General features: G+C 33.2%; 1 protein-coding gene across 3 annotated transcripts in view; it reads left to right on the forward strand.

The window, feature by feature from the left end:
* Positions 1-14579: 14579 nt before the first annotated feature.
* The window catches only part of LOC112127903 (potassium voltage-gated channel subfamily KQT member 1-like), a 155708-nt gene continuing 144742 nt past the window's right edge, over positions 14580-25545 (forward strand). For 2 of the 3 annotated variants that reach the window (XM_024229454.1, XM_024229453.1), the window contains exon 1: positions 14581-14794. The gene's annotated coding sequence lies outside the window, so the exon portion shown is untranslated. Of the gene's footprint in view, positions 14795-25545 lie in introns of all 3 variants that reach the window. The other variant, XM_024229452.1, reaches the window with a different exon arrangement.

A 25545-nucleotide genomic window follows, 5' to 3' on the forward strand; every position in this document is an offset into this window, starting at 1 on the left:
CATCATTTTATAATTATATTTTCATCGTCAATTTTTGTAACATATGCTACTTATGTTGTGATGTGAAGAGTATACTACGGAGCATCGGTGAGGAGGAGAAGAATCTGATACTGACTGATAATCATGAATTTCTAGATATTTTGTAGATTGTCTTTTCTGAGCATTCTTGTCTGTCTAACACCGCTGTTTTGGACTTATAAACAGATTTTGTCATTTTAAGAATTTCAATAGCGGATTTACGCGATTGTTTTGTACAGTAGTTTATATGTTGTGAAAGGCCAAAAGAGTGTGCTGATGTTTTGCCTGTCAACGTCATCAAAGGAATTGGTTCATTTTTTTGGTATTTCCATCAGTCATGTTATCTAGTGGGTATATGCTATGTATAATTTATAAACCAGACATACTTATTCATGTTCTTAAACCTCTAGACTGATTTATTTAAAAACTCCATTATCAGAGTTTCCTGTTGATATGAGTGTGTCAAAATTAAAAGGCATATGTCAATCTATGTTTTGCAGAAATTCCCCTCTGTATTCTTTGAACACTCCAGGAACCATTGGAAGGCATCCGCTCTTTCATCAATCGTTTTACAATTCGGTGAATCTCTTTTACCTATTCTGAAAAGGTAAGCATCGCAAATGTAGTGGTTTGCTCTTACTTCCTGATTGAGCTACAGAATACTGTACTTCTACTTCCGTTAGCATACAAGGCATTATTCTTCTGCAGTGTTGGAAACAAGGAACGATAGTGGTTGCCCACTAACGAGGACTGACAAATTCTTTGGAGAACAAACTGAAAATTCCTTCTCCCATTTTCAGAATTCTTTGGATATCGGAGCATATCACTTTAAACCCAACAATTTGGACCCCAGCTGAAGTGGCTATTCAGGCCAGTTTGCCTATTTTCTCGTCATCAGGGATTTCAGCGTGCATTTTTACCCAACCCGAAGTAACGGCCTTTCCTTATTATGTCACGCCATAAAGCCACATCACATTCACTAAACTGTGTTCAAATTTCCCGTTTATATGGAAATTATCGATTTCGGTGATCGTGTTAAAACTGTCCGTCAGTATACAAATCTTAGAAGAATCCAATCCAGAGATACATTCCAAAGATTTTATAATTGCTACAACACCTGCTGTATACATGCTGGAAAATTCAGGTAAGATAGACATACCCTGTTGGTCAGTTTGAAGGTCGAGAAAGGCGCAGCCTGTTTTGCCGTCCAGCAGAGAACTGTCCGTAGAAATAAGGTAATTTATCGCAAATATCTGCTCTAAATTCTTTTTGTGATATTGATGGAGCTAAGCCCGAAACTTTGTTTGTTCCATTCGATCATTGTGATTATAGATGGTTCTTTTTAGATTTACTTTTTGTAGTGTTTTAAATGGTGTAAAATGTTTGAGTTGTTGTTGATTTGTATGTCTTGTTTTATATATCTTTCCTTACTTATGAGAATGTGGCCGATTTAATTTTTTTTTGAGGTTTTATTTTTTAATTATTCAGAAATCGTGAGATGCGGTCTGGTGTGATGTAAGTTTCAGAAAAACATTTTCTTTATCGTGCCAACGTTTCGATCTATATTGAGATCATCTTCAGGGCCTTGGATTTACAAACATTGTTTACATTTAACAAATACATGTAGGATGTGGAAAAGTGAATTTATACAATGCAAAATATTCAATTCACTTTTCCAAACGATAAAGGAAATGTTTTTCTGAAACCTACATCACACCAGACCGCATCTCACGATTTCTGAATAATTATCGATTAACGGTCACTAATCACCGCACTATTTTTTGTTGTTTTTTCACTTGGTTGTTAATTGTGCCTATATTGTAAAATCGGTTTTCTTCTGTGTTTTTTGTTTGTACTTCCAGCGGATTGTGGTACTGTTCTTAGTTTTTTCATCGTGCATTTGAGTGCTGTTATGTTTGGCATGTTTCATTGACAATGTCGATATTCTCTATGATTTGAACTGCATTTGTAATAATTTGTTGTGATATACTAAACTGTTCTCTTTTTTAGGTTATTGTCCTGTTTTTATGTTAAGTGCATATTTTAACTCGCAAAACACCGAGTAAATAAAATAACCTTTTTTTTTATTTACCATTTTAAAATAAACAATTCGAATATTTCAAACATTTGAATTTGCTTATCTCGTATTTTGCTGTTGCATAACTTCTTTTTGTGACGCGCTATAATAAAAAAAATATAGATAACAAAACCGATTAAATCCTTTTTGTATTTCTATCGTTCAAATGGTGTAAAAAATATACATACACTTGTTGTTTTTTGCGAACAATTAAGAACAATATATATCAAATAACCTAATTTTTCGGATCTTATTGATTTTTAAATTAATATAAAAATGTAATCGTTCATTGGAATTCTATTCTCGAAAAATTTCTCGTCAATGTAACAATTATTTTATTGGTTTTAATTTTGTTATTTTTAGGTATGAAAAAAACATAGGCCATGGCCAGCTTTTTTCTTAGATTTTATTTTCTTGTCTTTCTCGCGTTTTGAACCCCCTAATTTCTTTTCCTGTTCTTCCAGGCAAGTTGGGACGAGTCCATGTTGATCCCACTACCTCAGGGTTTCGTCCATTGAGGAGAAAATGGCGCAAATAAAAAGAAACAAGATATAAACATGATTGTCAGTGTAACACTATCCCAGAGTTCTCGATATTCCTCGGGTTTGTCGATAACCCTCTCCATTTGCGCTTATAAGTTACATTCATACACCTCAATTCATTCACACTTCACAAGAGTTTTCGTTATTCCTCATGTTTGGGGATGAACCTCGTCATTCGCGCTAATAAGTTACATTCATACACCTCAATTCATTCACACTTCACAAGAGTTTTCGTTATTCCTCATGTTTGGGGATGAACCTCGTCATTCGCGCTAATAAGTTACATTCATACACCTCAATTCATTCACACTTCACAAGAGTTTTCGTTATTCCTCATGTTTGGGGATGAACCTCGTCATTCGCGCTAATAAGTTACATTCATACACCTCAATTCATTCACACTTCACAAGAGTTTTCGTTATTCCTCATGTTTGGGGATGAACCTCGTCATTCGCGCTAATAAGTTACATTCGTATAACTCAATTCATTCACACTACACCAGAGTTCTCGTATTCCTCGGATTTGGGGATAAACCTCTCCTTTTCCGCTAATAAATTACATTCATATACCTCAATTCATTCATACTACACCAGAGTTTTTGTTATTCCTCGTGCTTGAGGATAAGACTCTCCATTTGCGCTAATAAGTTACATTCTTACACCTCAATTCATTCACACTACCACAGAGTTCTCGTTATTCCTCGGATTTTGGGATAAACTTCTCCTTTTCCGCTAATACATTACATTCGTATACCTCAATTCATTCACACTACACCAGAGTTTTCGTTATTCCTCGTGTTTGGGGATAAGCCTCATCATTTGCGCTAATAAATTATATTCGTACACCTCAATTCATTCACACTACACCAGAGTTTTCGTTATTCCTCGCGTTTGGGGATAAGCCTCTTCATTTGCGCTAATAAGTTACATTCATACCCTTAATTCATTCACACTATCCCAGAGTACTCGATATTCGTCGAAGTAATAATCTTATTATGCGCTCTGGGGTGAAAAGTGATCCACACAAGGGGCACCTACGAGATCTTATCCCAGGTCCATGTGTGTGTAATTTTGGTATGACATCCGCAGGGCAGGGTTATTGTCTTTTTAAATTTGTTTAATTTAGGTGTGTTTCGTTCGTTTCAGCGGATTCTCTATTCATTTCTATTGCATTAACATTCGTTCTGAGTAAATCCGCTCGACGTACGGAATGGGTGGGCGTCGTGTGGGCTCGTCCTTTTATTGAATGTCTGATTTGTTGCCGTAAAAATAGTCTTTTTTATATCGACAATTGGCTTTCCAAAAAATATTTTTATCCGTTTTTTCGATATTACTCCTACGGATTTACAATATTTTATACTGAAAATTTTTTTAGACTCACAATTATAAAGCAAAGTAAATACTTCGTTATATGGTACGATTCGTTCTATTCAATTAGATATTTTAGACATTGATTAACTCGGTTTTATGCTGGATAAATAGAATACTGCCTTTGGATGCAATCTGCCGTCTCCATTGCAAACCAACCCGACTTAGCAAAATACAATACTAGTATATATCTACAAAATATTAAACATTTACTAAAGTTATAGTTTATTTCGTCAAGAATTGAAAGTGTTTTTTAAAATCTAAGATGATTAAATGAAAAGATCATTTATTTTTCACATTGTTCCTTTTTTATACCCAATGCTGTTTGCCCTTACAGAAAAATAACTACAAAACCAAAAACACAACATAATATTGTTATAAGGGTGAAAAGTTAAATTATTGTAGATATAAAAAATTAAAATTATTCCTTGATTTCAAAAGAAAACGATGATTTTAACAAAATTTATTTACTTTTTATCTCGAAAATTCCAATACTGCGTAAAATTTTGTATGAATAATAAAAGTTCTTAAGCTTAATGTGCAATATTTTAACAGCATTTTTATTTTAGAGTAGCGTTTTCATTAATCGTTCAAAAATAATGTTCATGCACAGTATGCGATCTATCGTCATCCTGGTGAACCCTCTTTACATGAATCGTTCAACCCAGTGATCGTTATTCAGCTATGAGCATCCAAATAGTTATTTACTTTCTAAGTTTATGTATAAATATATACGTATTATTTATTATCTATATTAAAATTCTTTGATGGTCAATCGGCGACTTCATTCAACAGCATTTCTGACTCGTTGAAGTAATGACTAATGACAAAAATTCATAACGAGGAAAGGATGTTCCTTATGTTTTTTATTGTATTCAATGAGTAATGTCGTTTTGTTATTAATGCTAAAAAAAATCGTTGGAACTTGTTCTTTTATTATTAATTTTGATGGCCTCTAATTGTAGACAATATAAATCAAAACCAACCTGCAAATCGTGAAAGAATATAGGTATAGTTTTATCCGACACACTTTAAACATTTTACGTTCCTTCTGAAATAATAGATAAAAGGAAGCAACAGAAAAATAAAAAATTTCAAAAAAACTTGTCTGTTTTCTTTGTTGTTGTTACCTTTATTTTTCTATGTATAGATAAAAAATATTCTTTTATTTTTTTACGCCTTTTTGAAGGTACAATTTCAATGAACAAATTAATTTTTCTTCAACGTTTCGGCAACTTGTTCCACTTACAAGAAATTTATATCTTAGAATATTTTAAATTATTAAATTCACTAGTTTTCGTGGTCCGCTTGACCAATCTTTTAACTAAAATCCTTAATTAATTGAAAGATTTTAAATTATTATTAGGAATGTGTGGTGATTAGTGACCGTTAATCGATAATTATTCAGAAATCGTGATATGCGGTCTGGTATGATGTAGGTTTCAGAAAAACATTTTCTTTATCGTGCCAACGTTTCGATCTTTATTAAGATTTAACAAATATCTCAAATCCTTCAAAATCCAACGTATATAAACATAAAACAGCAAAATCTCACTGGCACTCTCAACACGACACGCAAGAATGGCACAATTACACAGAAGACAAACACTTTGAGTGAGTAGAAATACTTTGATTGAACATAAAAAAATATCTTTTGCATTGTATAAATTCACTTTTCCACATCCTAAATGTATTTGTTAAATGTAAACAATGTTTGTAAATCCCAGGCCCTGAAGATGATCTCAATAAAGATCGAAACGTTGGTACGATAAAGAAAATGTTTTTCTGAAACCTACATCACACCAGACCGCATCTCACGATTTCTGAATAATTATTATTAGGATTCAACCCCGCCCTGAGGAATATCGAGTACTCTGGGGGAATGAATGTGAGACCTCTATGTTTCTATCGAGTGTTGTGTTTGTGTTAATTTATTGTAATGAATGTAATTTATTAGCGTGAAAGGAAGGGGTTGGTTACAACCGCGCCCCGAGGAATATCGAGTACTCTGGGGGAGTGAATGTGACTAGACATCTATGTCTGTGGTGATGTATATATATGTATTGTATATTTTGTTTCTATTCTGTATTTGACAACCTGAGGTACAAACGAGAGACTAGCATTCTAGAATATCAACGTACTATACATTTGAAATCAGAGAGACAGTAACCAGATTGAGACGCTCAAATGGCTGCAGTTTAAAACAAAATATGCGCGAAAGAAAAGAAAAAGAACGAAAACAGGCAGAAGGCCGGCGATGACCTCAGCTGTTTGTCGGCCCATAAACATCCCACTTATTTATTTATACCATATAACATACCATTTACCTACCTCAAAAAGACTTAAAAAATAAACGAACAAGAAGGCATATCGATAGTTACTATCATCCCCGATATAAATGATTAGGAACCTTTATCATAAGTTTATAAAAATATATATAAATAACATTAAAAAATAAATAAAAGCACAAACTGATTTCCTTGAGCTTTCGAAGAATATATCCTCTTCTTTAGGACATTAATTGCTAATTTAAAAGGCTGGTAAAAAAATTCAATTAATTCCATAAAGAAGGCCTAACGTCCAACTACCCGCCTACCCGCGTTGGGTGTTGCGGACGAGGGATCAAACCACTTCACAATACTTTCTTTTATAATATTTTCAATTAACAAACCATGTGCCGGGATTCGAACCAAGAATCGCTAGCGTGGCTAAGTCGAGTTGGTTGCCCTAGCTTCTCGGCCACAGTGGTCCCCGCCATAGTTTATGGTAATTTAATTAAATTTTTCGAAAGATTGACTAAGAAACCAAGTGTTTTCTTTCAAATTAATTAAAATGATAAAAATTCATTAAAATCAATTGCAATTAAAGTATTTTATCTGTTTTGGATGAAATATTTTCTTCCATTCTTGCCCATTATTTTATCACAACTGGTTTGTTCGAACGTTACTTCTATGTTTATGCGTACGCTTGTTAATTTTGTGTGTTAACATACATATTTTAAAAATATGTATGTTAAAATAAATTTAAAAAAATAAAAAATAACTTTTCTTCTTCATAATTTAATAAATCTAATCGTAGAAGAATTCTAGTTGATATTGATCGACCTCCGTAGTTTAAATTGATGTATTGGATCTAATCGTAGTTCCTCTCGTCCAATTTATGGCCGATAAAAATTGGTGTAGATAATTGGTCGACGGAGGCAAAAGGTAATGGCCATCCACACTTACCAGGTTACGTATAGGTCTTACTAGGCTTACACAAGGGCACTAGCGGGCGAGACCGAAACCGCGTTGCTTCTCACTATGAACCGAACGACGAAGCGTTGAACATTTTTTACAATGTAGTTAAGCAGACACCTGCAGGATGAGGTACAGAGTTCCTGCTGACCTATGTGTGTCCTTAGGGCGACACTCACGACAACGTGCACAATTCGCTTTTCTGTACCTACTTCAGTGCTATAAGAGTTTCTAAATGTGTTGGATTTTACTTTTGGTGTGAATGCGGGGATTATCTTCCACCTCGAGGATTACCGAGTATTCTGGGATTTAAGTCTGGTAAGCACACTACACTATTTTACACTACTTTGCCGCGCTATACCATCCACGATGGACTACAACGGTTTAGGACCACCGGAAATTTCGATCGAAGCAAAGGTAGTGATCGACTGCTATTGATGATCGTTTGATTCGTCTTAAGGCAATATCGAACCTGCATTTAACGGCTTTTTTGATCAGTAGTCTATGAGTTCTAAAACAGTCATCAGAAGGGTTTGTAAAAATAGACTACTCCCTAGACGTCCCGTATCAAATTCTCTAGTACTAGAGAGGCATCGAAATGTATTCACAGACGGCTGCCGGTTTGTGGTCATCAGACAGTGGGCAGTGTGTAGAAAAGACTTTAGAAAGCTTTGCGTATGCCTTGCGTGAGTGACAGCCTTTTGAAAGACAATCAGTTATGGTATGGGGTGGAACGGTCCATGCCCTTACCAAACTGATTATTATACAGATTTTAATTTTAATCTACCACTAAAGATTTGCCTGTCTCTTGATGGCTTTTCTTTCAAACCATAATTAATCAATTTTATTAAGACTGTTAAATACCTGATCTCCTTTATATTGGATTACATTAAAATAAGTATGTTGTAATTAATAACAAATTTAATTAAACATAATTTAATTTAATAATTAATTAACAGATTGTTTTTGTATACTAGGGACCGGATTAATTCCCTCTGAGCACTGCAGCTCTATGCAGCTTATTGTACTTCTTCCTAGCTTCATTTTTTCGGAGCTCGCAACACTTGTGCGAATTCACCCCCGGTGTTCCCGAGTTCTTCCATCGAAGAAACTCTTTTTTCGAAGGGGGTCGGAAACAAATTCGGGTTCATCGAGATCCGATCCCGCCCCAGACCTTCTATAGCTGAGTGCCATGTCAATTTTCAGTGCTGGCACCGGTCCCCTAAGTCGACAAAAAAAACGTCCAGAGGTGAGTTGGGAACCGAACCCACGACCGGGGGATCGAATAGCCGAGAGACGGACGCCTTAAATATTCGGCTACCGCGTGAAATGTAAACATGAAATTTCCATAGGTCGATCTCCTGATGTGTAAGTCCCACCTTACAATTTCTTAGTGTCGAATTTTTGTGTTGAGATTTAAAAAAATTAAATAAAAAAATAATTAAAAAATCGCTTTTGCTTGTAAATGACTAACTGGAAAAGTTCTCTGATGATTTCACATTATACGCGATAAAACTCAGCGTTCACAGACAACACGTCATTTTATAAACAAAGCACCGCACCAAGAATGCACTCCAATCTTTTGATAATTTTGCTCTTTTTATGATCACCGAGTGCCTTTTACCCGTAAAGAACTTTCTAGTGAAACCCGGAATTTTTATGAACGATATATTTGACTATATCAAATATCGTTCTACTGAGAAATTTATTATGTAACTGAGATCAAAGAATGACTTATTTCATCCCAACTTTATCAAATTAATTGCATTTTAAACTAAGCCTACCGGTATTGTAAAGTTGTATAAAGGTGTAAACGTACAACCTGCCAACTTATTACATAAAGTAAAAGATAATAATGCGTTAAACTGATGGGATTTGATTTCCACGGATATTAACGATAATAAGAATTCTTTTAATATTACGAAATCAAAAGAAAACCTTGTGAAAAATCATTATTTTAACATACATAATAAAATACAGCACTATGATTTTTTATAAGAATCTAAAGTAAGCCATTTTTGTTATAAAGTGATTTGCAACAAAAAAGTCTCGGTATGCACTAAGGTATTAACTTTTAAACCAATCATCACCATCGTTAACTGTACGAACTCATTCCAACTTGCAAACATTCATAGCGAAATGTTTATCAATAAAATGTTTACAATTTTTAAATCTAGCATGAACTGAATAGACAAATCCCTCCCATTAGCAGATTATTGAATGATAATGTAAACACTGAAAACAGACCGATAAAACGACAAGTTTTCCACCAGTCATCGTAATCATTTATTAACGTCCACACTGAAAAATATTCTTGGCGAATTGTGGAATGAAAATGGTATAGTCGAGAATTCATCAAACGAATTAATTTAAATTCGAAGGGGGATGACACTTTCTTTCTGTACCACCTCAAAAAACTTTTAGAAAATTTTTGTAATGAATTTCATTGCAATTTAATTCATCACTGGCATTATTGATCACGATGTTATTTTATTTTTCCCCACAGCAAATTATTTTTTAAATAGAAGTTTTCAATTGTTACTTTCTTATTCAAAAGACAAAACCTTGCTTTAAAAGATGTGTTGAGTTAACATTTGAAGGAGGTAAAAAATGATGTTAGAAGTCCTGTGGAGTTATGCGGGGCTATGGACTTGCAGTTGTGTTGTTTCCGGTTATTTCGGTCCGCCTCCCCTCGCTTGTTTTTGTATGACAAACACTTTACACTCTTAGCATCTTGTATAAAAATATAATACGATACTTGTAGTGTAGTAATAATGTAGTATAACATACAAACCCAACTTTAAAGCAATATCTGCCTTAAAAACATTCTGTAGAACTAATCAATTAAGATAGTTCACGCCTCAGATTGTTATTTATCTGGTCTATGAATTGTTGAACTAAAGTGATTAACTTTTCTATGACTAATCTTACCGGTTTTGAGTTTTTGTATTGATCCGAACGATTATGAGACGTCAAGTTAAGTTAAACTGTAGATTTTTGTTTGGGTGGCCAATGAATACACTGACTAAAACACGAGCTAGACTGATTGGTGTTGTTTTATCCTTTCCGATCTTCTTGATCTGGCTACCATAGCTTATTGTTATTGGATTTGTACGGATATGAAGGACAATAGCTGTAGTGGACTGTTATAAAATTTATCTAATACATAGACTCAAGATAAACACATTGTGCGCACACGGAAGGTCAGCACTGAACGATTGTGAGAGTTGAAATTAGTTTAAACCAAGTGTTTTTGTTTCTCTGGTCCGCGGATTGTTCAACTAGAGTGATTACATTAGTTTGAGCGTTTCCTATTCTTGCTGGTTTAGCGATGTTATAATGATGATGTGAATGATTAAGGGAATTCGACCTTAATTATACCTAGTTTTATTATGGTAGTGGTTCGAGTAGCGGCGTATTTAGCCGAAAGTCGTGGGTTCGAATCCCGCTCGTGACACTGGCTTTTTCATTTCAACCGATTCCTTATATAAATGTGTGATGTTTAGTGACCGTTAGTTAATTTGAAGATCGTGAGGTGCGGTCTGGTGTGACGTAGGTTTTAGAAAAACATTTTCTTTATCTTGCCAACGTTTCGAACTTTATTGAGATCATCTTCATAGCATTGTATAAATTAATTTTTTTTTAATCTAAAATTTTGTAGCATTGTATAAATTCATTTTTTTTAATCTAAAATTTTCTAACATTGTATAAATTCATTCTTTTTTCATCTAAAATTTTCTGGCATTGTATAAATTCATTCTTTTTTTTAATCTAAAATTTTCTAGCATTGTATAAATTAATTTTCTTTTATCTAAAATTTTTTCTATCTAATCTAGATATTTTTTAATCTAAAATTTTCCAGCATTGTATAAATTCCTTTTTTTGTTTAATTTTTTTAACATTGTATAAATTCATTTTTTTAATAAAAAATGTTTTACCATTGCATAAATTCATAATTTTTTTCCACATCTATTTGTCAAATTCAACAAATGTTTATAAATCCTAGGCTCAGAAGATGATCTCAATAAAGATCGAAACGTTGGAAAGATAAAGATAATGTTTTTCTAAAACCTACGTCACACCATCTCACGATCTTCAAATAACATTACATAAAGATTAAATAATTGAAAGTAGTTGTTTGGTCAATCGGGCCACGAAATATAATCTTTTTAAAGATAAGTAGGTATTTTTCAGGATTCCATGGTTTAAATATTTGTAGGTCCTTAAAAAATACCTTTGAAAATATCTTCAATTAACCCCAACAAGCAGTAAGGAAAAAGACGACCATAAATTATACTTATTTGTTTGGTTAGTCCACGAATTCACAGAACAAAACACGGACTGATTGTCGTTGGTTGATAATTTCCGATCTTCCGGCCAACAAGACTGTATTGTCTGTCAGACCCGGTTTTTTCATCTTATGTGGTGGGTTTTTATGACTACGAAGGACAATATTTGTAGTGTCGTATTGAAAAATTTATGTACTATACAGACCCAAAGTAAAAAAAATTGTGCGCACTTAGAAGGTCGATACAACTGAACAATTATGTAAGTTCATGTTAAAAAGTGTATTTTTGTTTCTCTGGTTTAAGAGTTGTCGGACTTGAATGATTGCATTAGTCTGATTATTTCTGATACGCGAAATAACCGGATTATCTTGTTTGAACGTTGCCGACCATATTCATATAACTATGGTCGATGTTTTGGTATTCATTTCGCGTTCTTCATGGATAGGTAGCATGAAAATTGTAATATGAAAAAAAATCAATGAGTGAAATGTTGATAGAAACAAATGATTGTTAAGGTTTAAGACCGTTAAGGAAAATACACCAGTATCTTCCCTGCTGAGAGTCACGCAATCGAGAAATGTATTCAACTCTACTTGACTAAAGGGTATAAAACAAGAACGAGCTATCATGTCAAATATCCAAGCGGGCGTCAAAACACTATGATCAAATATCATTATTTGAAAGGTGTTGAACTGCAAAACAAAATTAAACATATTAGGTACGCAGAACAAAGACACCCCTGTTCCAGGACACACGGGAGTAGAAGGCAACGAGAAAGCGGACACCCTTGCAAGGAAAGGGGCTGCTAGACCGCTGATAGGACCCGAACCCTTGTGTGGCATAGGAACTCACACTATCAATGATTATTCGAGACAGAAAGATAAAAAGAAAATGAAGAAACAATGGAATTCACTTATTGGACTCAGGCAATCCAAGAATCTCCTAACAAATTTAGGAAGAAAAGAAATTACAGGATGTGTCAAAACTGCGAATCCTAATAGGTTTCTTAACAGGATACTGCTAATTGGACACTTAAAGAAGATTGCAGAATATGCACGAGCCGTCTTGTATTATTCCAATGTTCTTGGAAGATTGGTCGAGAGGCAGAGGAGACACCAACACACCTCCTAGCAATCTGCAGTGCAGGAGGAAGTGTTTTGGGATATTTGCGCAGAATATTACATCTACATCTACATCTATAGAAGGTCGGTACAACTGAACAATTTTGTGAGTTCAAGTGAAATATTTTTGTTTCTCTGGTTTACGAGTTGTTTGACTAGACAGATTGCGTTAGTTTGATTATTTCCGATACACGAAATAGCCAGATAATGAACGATGCCGACCATAGTCATATGTTTATTGGCGATGTTTTGGTATGTCAGATACATTTCGCGATCTTCAATGATACGTATATGAAAAAAGTAATGGTGGAATGCTGAGAGAAACAAATGATTGTTAAGGTTTAAGACCGTTAAGGAAAATACACCAGTATCCAAGCTAAGATTCACGCAATCGAGAGACTTTCTCAACTCTATTTGTCTAAAGGGTATCAAAAAAAAGAACGAGCTTTTTCAGAATTTGGTCAGAAAGCCAAGCGGGCATCAAAGCACTATGATCAAATATCATTAGTTAAAAGGTGTTGTTGAACTGCAAAACCAAATTAAACATATTAAGTACGCAGAACAAAGTCATCCTCTGCTGGGTTCCAGGACGCAGGGAGTAGAAGGCAACGAGAAAGCGGACTTGGAAGGAAAGGGCCGCTACACCGCTGATAGGACCCGAACCCTTCTGTGGCATAGGAACTCACACTATCAATGAGTATCTGAGACAGAAGGACAAAAAGAAAATGAAGGAACAATGGAATTCACTTATTGGACTAAGACAATCCAAGAATCTCCTAACAAATTTTGGAAGAAAAGGAATTTCAGAGTGTGTCAAAGGAGGTAGAAATAAACTACGAATCATAATAGGATTCTTAACAGGACACTGCAAGCTAAATGGACATTTAACGAAGATTGGAATAATCCAAGACGGCAACATGCAGATTCTGCAAAGAGGCAGAGAAGACACCAACACACCTACTACAACTAGGTACTAAACTTGCCTGCAGCAGGAAGTGCTTTGGGATGTACAATGTGACCGTAGAAGAGATTCAACCATTGAAACCGGGCCTATTAATTGATGAAATAGGACTCACCGGTGTCCTTTAGGCAGAAATCGGGGGATACAATAGCTTTTAGAGAACGCATTATGTTACACTCCGATTATTACATCTACATCTATAGAAGGTCGGTACAACTGAACAATTTTGTGAGTTCAAGTGAAGTATTTTTGTTTCTCTGGTTTACGAGTTGTTTGTCTTTGGTTGTTGGTGTATGCCGACAATATTCATATGTTTATTGGCGATGTTTTGGTACGTCAGATACATTTCCCGTTCTTCAATGATACGTAGTATGAAAAAAGTAATGGTGGAATGTTGATAGAAACAAATGATAGTTAAGGTTTAATACCGTTAATATTTAACCGCCGATTTGTTAAGCTGATCCAAGAAATTGATGTACTAGATTGCGGTAGGTTGGAGTGTTTCCGGTCGGGCTAGCCAGCTTGTCTTTGAAGTTTTGGCCTTTTAGATGCCTTCAGCATTAATAAAATTTACCATTAAAAATGGCGAAATGCCAAAAAATGGCGAAATGCCAAAACATGGCAGGCCAAAATCAGAAACGAAAAACCTCAAAAATTTTACATTTTTAATGGCTGGTGGCTTTTATATTTAATTCTATCAAGAAACAAATAAGTGGTAGTTAAAGTATAACAAAAAATATCAAAATGTAGGCCGGATTGTTGGAGTTGATTTTCCGTTAGTGATTTGCATTTGGTATGTACAATTCCCGAGGGTGTAGATCGCATTTTTCCCCTTGTTTCAACTTCTGCCCAAATCCAACGTAAAACTGGGTCAAACTGTTTAAAAAAACGTAGGAAAAGCTAGCGATTATCCCCGGCGAGTGGGCCGTATAGATTGCGGAATCGATGGACAGAGGGGAAAGGCGAGCGGTTCGGGCCCGCGGGCACAGATACCGCTCGGGTAGGCGATTCGATTCACAACCGCGAAGAACCGCACTCGTGTCCGGGAAGTGAACGTTCGCGCGTGGCTTCTTCCGCGGCCGGCTCCCACCTTAGCAACAAAACAACAACACCATCGACAACAACTACGAGAACAAACGGATCCGGAGATCCACCAGATTCCACCAGCGACCCAATCCGACCGGTGAGATTTCTTTGAAATGTCCTATGTTCCGGCCGGTCCAACTGTCAAAATTGGCGCATCAGGTTGCCCCCGGCTTGAAATAGCTTCATCCTAGCGCGATTTCCTTGAAATGAACAGTTCAAGAAAAACACATTCTAGAATTCCCTAACGCATAAAAATCCACAGTACCATTTAGAAAAAATCCATTACGTCAATTTGCACCACATGTGCAAAGAAACTAATCTAATTTACATGCTTAAAATGTTACTTTTTTTGTAAGTTATTTCTAATGGACTTATTTGCGAACTCAAAATAAAATCCAATATCATCTGTACATTCAGTGTTTCCAAAAGCTCGTGGTTTTTTCAAATTTTTAAATTTTCCTATCTTATTTTTTAATTATTTAAACAACATATTATTACAAGTTAATAATCTATACAGTATACATTGTTAATTTTTGTTTTGCAATTTATATTATAAAAGAATTTGAAGGATTCTCGAATTTTACCCACGTGACTTGGCACTTACGTCATTATCTTAGATTGCTTAAGATAATCATTCCTTAACTGGACAAAAATACAAAATCCATTTTCAATGTTTTTTTTTTGTTGAAACTACAGCACATTCTTATCACTTATATTAATATTTTTACTTGATGTTTGGACATTTCTTTAAAATAATTCGTTATAAATAATTCCTCCTAAATACCCGAATCAATACTTAATAAATACCTTTTACAAATGACTGTAAATTTTTATAATTTGACCGTAATTATATGTATATACATAAGTGAAAGCTATATCGAAATAAAAAAATGCAGTCAATTGTTTAATCGATATTTGAATAATTTAAAACAATGTGCTTCGTTCCTGACTATAAATATCGTTCGTTTTTCAAACCTGTTGCTTATGCATATTTACCAGCAAAGAAAGCATGAAGCAATCAATCGTAAAATTATTTAAATTAAATAGTACCATAAAAATGTCTCCTTTTATGACAAGACAGCGGGAAAAAGTAAACAATAAGAAGTAGAAAATGACAACAAATTGTGTCTTGTAACGTATTGAGAATTTGACAATCAACAAGAAAATTTAAGCTCCTATTTTTGCCTTTTCTTTTTTTTAATGAATATAATTATTTCAAAATTAGATTGAATCCTGCCTATGATATAAAATTTTCATTTTTTTTAATTCAATTATATATTATTCTTTATTTCAATATACAGGGTTTAATGAATTAAAGTTTAATAAATTCATTCAAAATTTCCTTAAGTTTTTTATTTTTTAATAGTATTAATCTTACCTCCTTACCAATCCTTCAACCACGGTTTTTTCTTTTCCTTCATCAATTTCTTTATCTTTGAAAAACGTACTTAAAAAGAAATTGCACCACTAAAAAGTCTATCAAATGTAGTACGTTTTCTGAAATTTCCTGGTCTCTAGGTTTGGGAATAGTGGTTTATAATCACAAAAAAAATATTTTTCAGTGTTCTCCCTAATAAAAGTCTTATTTCACAACGTTTACAATTTTAGTATTGACTACATATCATTGGAAATTTAACGTAGATTTCAATGGTATCAACGGATTTGCCCAAAACCTTTTAGTTTTGGAGTTATCATTGTTTATTTGAAGCAAGGTCGTGAAATCTTAAAAAATAAGAAAAAGTGAAATTACTCCGAAACTGTTGAGATACGGACCATTGTTACTTAGGACTTTTTGGTTCCTTTTTGAATGTAGAATCTACTAGCACAGTTTGTAACACGAGCAACCGAACACCTGTACATTGTATAAAGAAAATCTAATAAGTATAAACTTTGTTGAAATATGTAACAAAATTTTGTTGACAAATCTGTCAAATATTTGTTTATTACGTAAAACAGAAAACAATTACATGTTTATTAATCGTGTTTATTAAAAACCTATCAAAACTTATCATATATAATAATTTTCTACGTGCAATTATACATTCCAAGACAATGGACTAAGTACCCAGCCATAATTAAATATAATTTCAGTTCAATTTGTAAATTTAAAAGGTATTTAGTTTTTCTAGTTTTCTCGGTAGATTCCATTTGAAAATTGTGAGATGTGAGAAATAAATTCTATAATATTTTTACAAGCTATCATAAAATAAACGGCGATTTCCATCCGTCATATTACACCGTCATTTGCTATGCCAGTTGTAAACTAAAATGCGAATAAAATATTATTGACGAGTCTGGCGGTTGTTTTCTTAATAACTGTAAAGAACAAATAGTAAAATACTATTTTTTTAACTTTCAACTTAAATTTGTACAACAAAATATTTGTATTTTATAGGCTCACTTGTTTGCTCTGTCGGAATATTTCTTTTTTTAATTAATTATCTTCTGTGTTATTTTGTTTTATGCGTTCCTCATTTTCCGTGCTAAAACTCTTATTAAAATTTATGTCTAGAGTTGTTGTATGAAATAAACAAATTCTGAATTCCGTGTCAACAAATACATCAAAATTATTTTCCAGCTTGTAATGTCCAAGATATGAATTTCTTTTCATAATTAACAACATAATAAATAAACGAATTGAAAAATTTTAAACTTCTAGGATAATGCAGTTAATATCTTTTGAAAGAAAAAAAAATGAGATGGCAAAATCATAAATCTTCAATTTATTGGAAATGATTTGTACGTATTGTTACCATCAATCATATAACTTTCATTTCCAAAAAATAATTATTTTTTCTGTTTTAACATTCAATTGAGTAACTGTTATTTTTCGATATTGTTGCAATTGAACGCATTTCATAACCTAGACTATCCCTTTTACAAACATTTATAGGTCTTTTCGATTTCTTTTTTATGGAAACATATACAAAAAGTTTTTTTATACATAAATTCTACTTCGCAGCAATATTGTTTCTTCTTCAGCGTACAACAATCTACATAAAAGATCATTTATTGATCACTATTATTTATTTCATTAATGTTATTACAAATATCATAAGTTAAAATTGATACCGTTGTTAGCTAAAAGAAACCGGTGCTAAAAATGAACAACTCCTTTGATAACAACATTTAAAACCAAAGTTAATGTTTGTAAGTTGAACGTTGATTTCAACAAAAAGATGTCTTCTATATATAATAAATAAATAAGGACCGACAATTAGGATCATCGAAAAACAATTAATTTAAGTATTGTTTTGCTTTGTTCATATAACTTTAAATTTGGGACATTTTAGTTCGACTGTTGTGTGCTGTATTTTATTAAAATATTGCTTCTTAACATCTTCACAAACATGTTTCTTAATCAGATTAAAACCATGCCACCAAACAACATTACGGCAGATGGTGTGATTCAATACATTTCAATTATTTTTTTTATACATTCATCAATTTGTTTAAACCAGTATAATTATTTTTTTAAGTATATAAACGGAGAAAATTTTTGGTAATCTAGGAATGAAATTTTTTTATTATAGAATCAAAACGTAATTTTGCGGTGTAAAAGTGAAACATTTGAAATATATGACTATTTGGTTGTTTACCATCATTTTGGTCCGGATATTCTCGCTGTTTATTTTCGAAATAAAATCAAGATAAAAAATCAATGTGAAAATAAAACTTTTACGAGTATTTTTTTACTTATTACAATAATTATTTGCTATAGTGAAGAGCGTTTTGTAAGAACGAAATGAATATCAAATAATCGTAATTACATTACAATAAATAGTAATGTTATTTTTCTAAAAAATTAAGAGGCTTAGATTACATAGGGCGTGACCTTAGTCGATGAAAACGATTTAAAAATAGCAAATCAGTAGTTCTATATACACCCAATCGTTTAATAATAGTTCTAAATTTATGGTTTTACAATATAATAACTTCCTTTTTCTCGTTTAAATTGGCATGTTTGAGAATAATAAAAAATAAAAAAACATGGGACAAGTAATGTCAACTTATCACACCCTGTGTGAGTCTTAGGGAAAAGTAGTAGCATAATTACCTCAGATTGATTTATGAAAGTAGTAAAATCAATACATTCTTTAAACTTATGAAATCATATATTTGCCATTATTGTAAGTTAGTTACTAACTGCCCTAAATACCATTTCATTTGGTTGAAAAGAATCAAAAATTTGCATTTACAGAAAAAATTAAATACGTTTGTTTAAAAAAGATTCATGTTTAATAAGTTCTTGTACTGTCTAACGCTAGATAATATTGGATAATCATATCATATGCTGTTTTCATAAATATTCGTTTTTGTCAACTTCAAGATTTTCTAATCCAATTTAAAGTTTATAGTTTTATAATTTGACTTTTTCATTTCAAATTCAATTCAATTTTCAATTGTAATAAAAATAATACTAAAACTATAGTAAATGATATGTATTATATTTTTAAATTTTACTTTTTTCATGTATATGAAAGCTTCTACACATCAAAATTTATATTACAACAATATGTGTATTTTCTGGTTTTTTCCTCCCTGTCAAAATACTGACACTAGGGCAATACTTATTCCGAAAGCCATGTGTTACAGAGAAACCCTCTTACTCTAGCGCTCAATTTAAGGGATGAAGTACTATGAAGTATCAAGACCATCGTCGTTTTCAGAATGGGAAAGTTCAAGTTCTTGGTGCGACGCTTTTAAAAGCGGGATTGGAGGCACATCGTTGACGAAAGGAATGTTGTATTGTGGAAAGTGTAGTTAGCGACGTAGTAAAGAGTTTGGACAATTTGTCTAAGGACTGATTGGTAGGATTGGATATTGAATGGTTTGGCTGAACCACACATTTTCATTCCGTATGTCCAAATTGGTGGTAATGTCTTTTAAAGTTTAGTTGAGTTTAGATCGTGTAAACAGATTTCGGTCCTAAATGTCCTCGTATTGTTCAATTTGTTGTATTATTAACTCGTTATAATCTAGTGTCGAGGTTCTACGTTAGTATGCAATCTAGATATAGCAATAATTGTCTGACTTGGGAGTAGCTCCTTCTAGTTCTCTTCTTCTCCTGCGAAGGGCAGGATTGTTTATTCAATGAAAATGCACACTAGGTTCACTTTGTCTTATTCAGTTCTCCACTTTTCACACCAGTACTTGGTAAACTCGAGGTGTGTTCTTGAAAGTTGGAGGTTGATTTGATCAGATTCGACATAAAATTAAGAACTGCAGTTTCATACGCACAGGTGGAAATGGTGCTGGTATTTGAAACAAAATCATCGGTATAAATGATAAACAGGATGGGACCAAGAATATTTCCTTGTGGGATGCTTACTAGTATTGTCAATGTCGCACCGTATTTTGAAACATCGGCCAGTTAGCTGTGATTCCAGGATAAAGTAATAACGAATCGGTTCGTAAAGTTTAAGAGGATGGATTATATATTACATATTTAAAATTATTATTTANATATCTAATTTCTGCTTGTTGTCTTTTGTAAGCAGTTGTAAAATAAATAAAAATGTAATAGATTTCGTGGTCCGCTTGACTAAATAAATTTTTTTAAATTAATTAAGGTTTTGGTTGAGATAAAAAGTCAATGCCACGAGCGGGATTCGAACCTACGACCTTCGGCTAAATACGCCGCTGCTGTACTACTTGAGCTATCGTGACTTTGATCCACTCGGACACTAACTTCCCATCCCAACCCAACCTTTCGAATTTTCCCTCCTTTTTGCCATTTTTCAAATGTCGTGTAATCTATTTGATTCTCGGCAAAAAAAGGAAATGGCCACGGAGAGCTTTTAGTGAAGTATACTTCATTTTGCTTAGTACATTTATTAGGTTTCGTGGTCCGCTGGACCAAATAAATTCTTTTCAATTAATTAAGGTTTTGGTTGAGATAAAAATGTCAGTGCCACGAGCGGGATTCGAACCCACGACCTTTGGCCAAATACGCCGCTACCCTACCACTTGACCTATCGTGACTGCGATAAATAAAAATATTTAAACACCTCTTTACATGAACACGGATTTAAAAAATCTTTGTAAAACCAAAATATAGTGCCTTTCAATTTATCTGAAATTAAAATAAGAGAAATGATGTTTTTTGGAAACCTCATTGGTCAAGTTATGATATATGACATAACGGTTATCAACTTTTTCTGTTCTTTAACCTATTTCTTCTCTGTATCTCAGGACCACATCAATTGTGCATAAAATCACAGAAATGACGAACACACACACAAGATAAAGACCTAATAGTCTCGTTAGCATTAACACCACCAAAAATTACTACGTATTCCTTGGAGTAATTGGGGATAACCCTTCCATTCACGCTAATAAATTACATTTACACCACATACTTTGTTCACAACTGTCCCGATTTCTCGATATTCCTAGACGTCAAGGATTAACCTCACCATTGACTCTAAGTTACTTTCTTACACCGAAATTCATTCACACTGCCTGGAGTACTCGATATTCCTAGGGATAATTAAGGATAAGGCCATCCATTCAAGCAAATCAGTATATTTGTTACAAAATATAACGCATACACGAAGATCCAAAGAAAATCAATTAAAAATATTTATGGTGCTGAGATATTGGGTCAGCGATCTGTGCCTGCTGCCGTGCCTCAAGGCCGCGCATAGACCATTCGGAATGACGTATTTCTTTCTGTGCAGATTTAAAGTCTTTCCACAATCGAAAGAAGAAGTTGCAACCATATTTTTTTTAAATATTATTAGATTATCATGAACTTGTATAAGTAGATTATGTCTGAATGTGCATAAATATTTTTTTTAAAAATTTGATGAAATATTTTTCGTAAAAAGTTCGACTAATTTTGGAGGATTTGAAATGAATAATGAATAATAATGTAATATTAAAAGTACAAAGTTGGCATAAAGACCAACGAACTAAATGTTTTACTATTGAAAATAAAGGAATAAAAAAAAGTATTTAATTAAATTTTGCTTGGAATTCTCGTTAAACGAAAAGATGTTTGCGACTTCGTTTGAATGATCGTATTTTATGTATAAAAAACGTTTTCTTCACATGGTATTATGGTATGAAGAGCATATGTTTTGTTTCAAATAAAATAAATAAATGGTTTTCATTTCTAGAAAAAAAGTTTGCGCATCGCTCTGCTATAATTATACTTTTAAATAATCAGTTAATATATAATGTATATAAGCACATGGAATGAAATAGAAGAGATTACCTGTTTCCTCACCCGCATGAATTTGAAAGCAAGATATTTTATACAAATTTTGATTAAGTGGAGCCCCTCATTGGAAAGAGGGGATGTTTTCAGCTTCGAACGAGCGATGTTATTTTATTTACAAAAACTCTTGTTTCCCTTGAAATCAAATAGTATGAGAGATTTGTCGGAATAATTTCGGGATAACTTTCCCCTTCGGCAGACGGGCGGGATTCGCATGGAATCCCGCACAATATTAAAAGAGAGACAAAGTTAAAAATACAGTTTCGTATCTCGACGCGTCGCGCTCCACAGATTGATACTTTTTTTAACCGTGAATTGATTTTCAACAGGTGTACAGTAAATAAAAACTCGCATGAAATGACACACGGAATACCGGAGGCTAATGAGTTCTTAGCGTGGTATAATTAATAGTAATTTTTACAAAATCGATAATAAAGATGTGACTGTTTCATCATCGTTGTGTCGTCAGGAACAATACGGCATGTCGCCTAAATTCAGTGATAGATATTTCAAATTACAATAATCCGATGCTTGCTAACTATTCAATTTATCACAAACTCACCACTAAAGTTACCATTGATATAAAAAAGATGTCAAGAAAAAGAATTAAGGTAGAAATCAAAGAGTTTGTCTAGCTTTGAAAATCTACCCAACAAAAACCCGGTAGTTACTGATTATTTGGAGATCGTGAAATGCGCTCTAGTGTGATGTAAGTTTTAGAAAAACATTTTCTTTAACGTGTCAACGTTTCGATCTTTATTGAGATCATCTTCAGGGCTCAAAGAATTTGTTTTCTGAGTAATTGTCTCATTCTTGTGTGTCGTGTTAGTAATTAATTACTTTTCTCATTAGTAAGATTTACATTATTTATTCGTATTGTAAACTCTATACTGCTTTTCACATCACTATATAAATACAAAATTTACAAAATGCCAATAAGTATAATATTTCAATAGTACTGTTTCTCGTTGAGGTTTATAGGGTGTTGTAGTTTTTTGATCATCCTGGTCTTGCTTGGGATATTTGGCCATCTTCAGTAGTGGATATGGCTAATTCCAAAATGCACCTGATAAAACAAAAAAGCAAAATTAATTTACGACTGTTACGTCGTGTAAAAATATTTGTGAAGGAACTATGTAAAAATCTTTGACAGTTCGCTTCATTTGAACAGATACAATCGCTTAGTGAAAGTGCACACTTTGTGTCCATTACGTATTTATAAAAATCAACAAAACTAAACGTAAGATTGCGAAATGTCAAAACATGCCTGATTTTAAAAAAAATCAGTATTGTTAACCAGACCAGAATGATGGGAAGTTTTCAAACTGAAGGTTCAAGAACTAGGATGCCTCGAAATGGAGTATAACAATTAACAGAGTTCCTAGCTTATTTTTTATTTATTTTTAAGTTATTAAATAATTATTGGGAGATCGTGAGGTTCGGTCTGGTGTGAAGTAGGTTTTAGAAAAACATTTTCTTTATCATGCCAACGTTTCAATTTTGATTGAGATCATCTTCAGGGCCTGGGATTTGTCTTATTTGTTTAAATTTTACAAATACATGTAAGATGTAAAAAAATGAATTTTGTACAATGCTAGAAAATTTTAGATTAAAAAAATGAATTTATACAATGTAGAAAATGTTAGATTAAAAAAATTGAATTTATACAATGTTAGAAAATTGTAGATTACAAAAAAAAAATTTATACAATGCTATGAAGAGGATCTCAATAAAGATCGAAACGAAGGCATGATAAAGAAAATGTTTTTCTAAAACCTATGTCTCACCAGACCGCACCTCACGATCTCCAAATAATCATTGGCTAACGGTCACTAAACACCACAATTATTATATAATTTAAAGTTATTCAGATATCAGATATCTTTATTGAGATCATCTTCAGGTCAAGAATGGCACAATTACACAGAAGACAAACACTTTGAGCCCTGAAGATGATCTCAATAAAAGATCGAAACGTTGGCACGATAAAGAAAATGTTTTTCTGAAANAATATTTTCTTTATCGTGCCAACGTTTCGATCTTTTAGTGATTTCATGTTCAGGGCTCAAAGTGTTTGGCACTCTCAACACGACACGCAAGGATGGCACAATTACACAGAAGACAAACACTTTGAGCCCTGAAGATGATCTCAATAAAAGATCGAAACGTTGGCACGATAAAGAAAATGTTTTTCTGAAACCTACATCACACCCGACCGCATCTCACGGTATTTGAATAACTATCGATTAACGGTCACTAATCTCTACACATATAATTTAAAGTTCGGTCGTTACCTATCATTTTTGTTATCTTAAAAATAAGGCATAAAGTGTATAAACTTTGAAGTCATTCATTTGAAATTGGAAACATTAATAAGGTAATTTGGCTTTCCTTTAAATGAACTTATGAATCAGAAAGTACCCTTAATTTACATCATACTTATGAGGACGGCGAGAAGGCAAAACACATCTGACAAATCATGGAGACGTTTCGTGATGGCAAACACCATTCAGCAGACCCCCCCAGTAAAAACATCCCAATTTAACAATTACAAAAATAATATGCTAAATAATTGCCACTCTAGTGCTTTTCGAATTTACAGGCCATACCAGTATTAATGGATAATAAAAGTGATTTGATCGTCCATACCAAACGGGTTGTTGGACGGTAAACTCTCGGATATGAGAGGGATTGCTTTCCACTTGCATACTAAATACCCTTTATATTTCGTGGTCCGATTGACGAAATAACTTCATTCAGTTAATTAATCTTTATGTAAGGTATTGGTTGAAATGAAAAACTTAATGCCACGAGCGGGATTCGAACCCACGACCTTCGGCTAAATACGCCGCTGCTCTACCACTTGAACACCACCAGCTATCGTGACTTCGATCCACTCCGGACACCAACTTCCCATCTCAACCCACTTTTCGAATTTTCCCTCCTTTTTGCCATTTTTCAAATGTCGCATTCGATTCTCGGCGACAAATGAATGTCCACGGAGAGCTTTATTGAATATATACTTCGTTTTACTTATTAAATCCATTCTTTTTCGTGGTCCGATTGACCAAATAACTTCTTTCAAGTAATTAATCTTTATGAAGGTATTGGTTGAAATGAAATACTACATAATCAACATAATTATTTGCTACGTGTTTTAAACAACGTACTTGAGAGAAAATATTAATAATATTATAATAATTATATTATTACTGAAAGCAAAACTAAAAAAAAAAAAAAAATGCGTTTCGCATAATCAGATTTTTCTCAAAGAAAGTATTAATCTTCTTTAATACACCACCCAAACTCAACATTGAAGATGGCGATATGCGGAAAAGCGTCTAATTGAGAAAATCAGGGAGAATAGGCAGACCAAGATTTTATAACTATCGAACGATAGGTTCATCACCCCGCAGACCACAGAAAGAAATCTCACAAGCAGTATTAATATTTCAATGAATTCACGAATAAGATTGACAACCTTCAGTTAAAACTGTCACTATAAAAAAAGAAATGGAGAAAGATTAGTGGTTCTGATACAAGTACTACGAGTATGTCTAACTGCAAATTTGTAAATCGTGTCAAAAGTAGCTCATAGTGTAAATTCTCACAAGTTTTATAAA

The sequence above is a fragment of the Cimex lectularius genome, unplaced genomic scaffold, assembly GCF_000648675.2.
Source record: "Cimex lectularius strain Harlan isolate CLEC.00 unplaced genomic scaffold, Clec_2.1 scaffold228, whole genome shotgun sequence".
Taxonomy (NCBI): Eukaryota; Metazoa; Arthropoda; class Insecta; order Hemiptera; family Cimicidae; genus Cimex; species Cimex lectularius.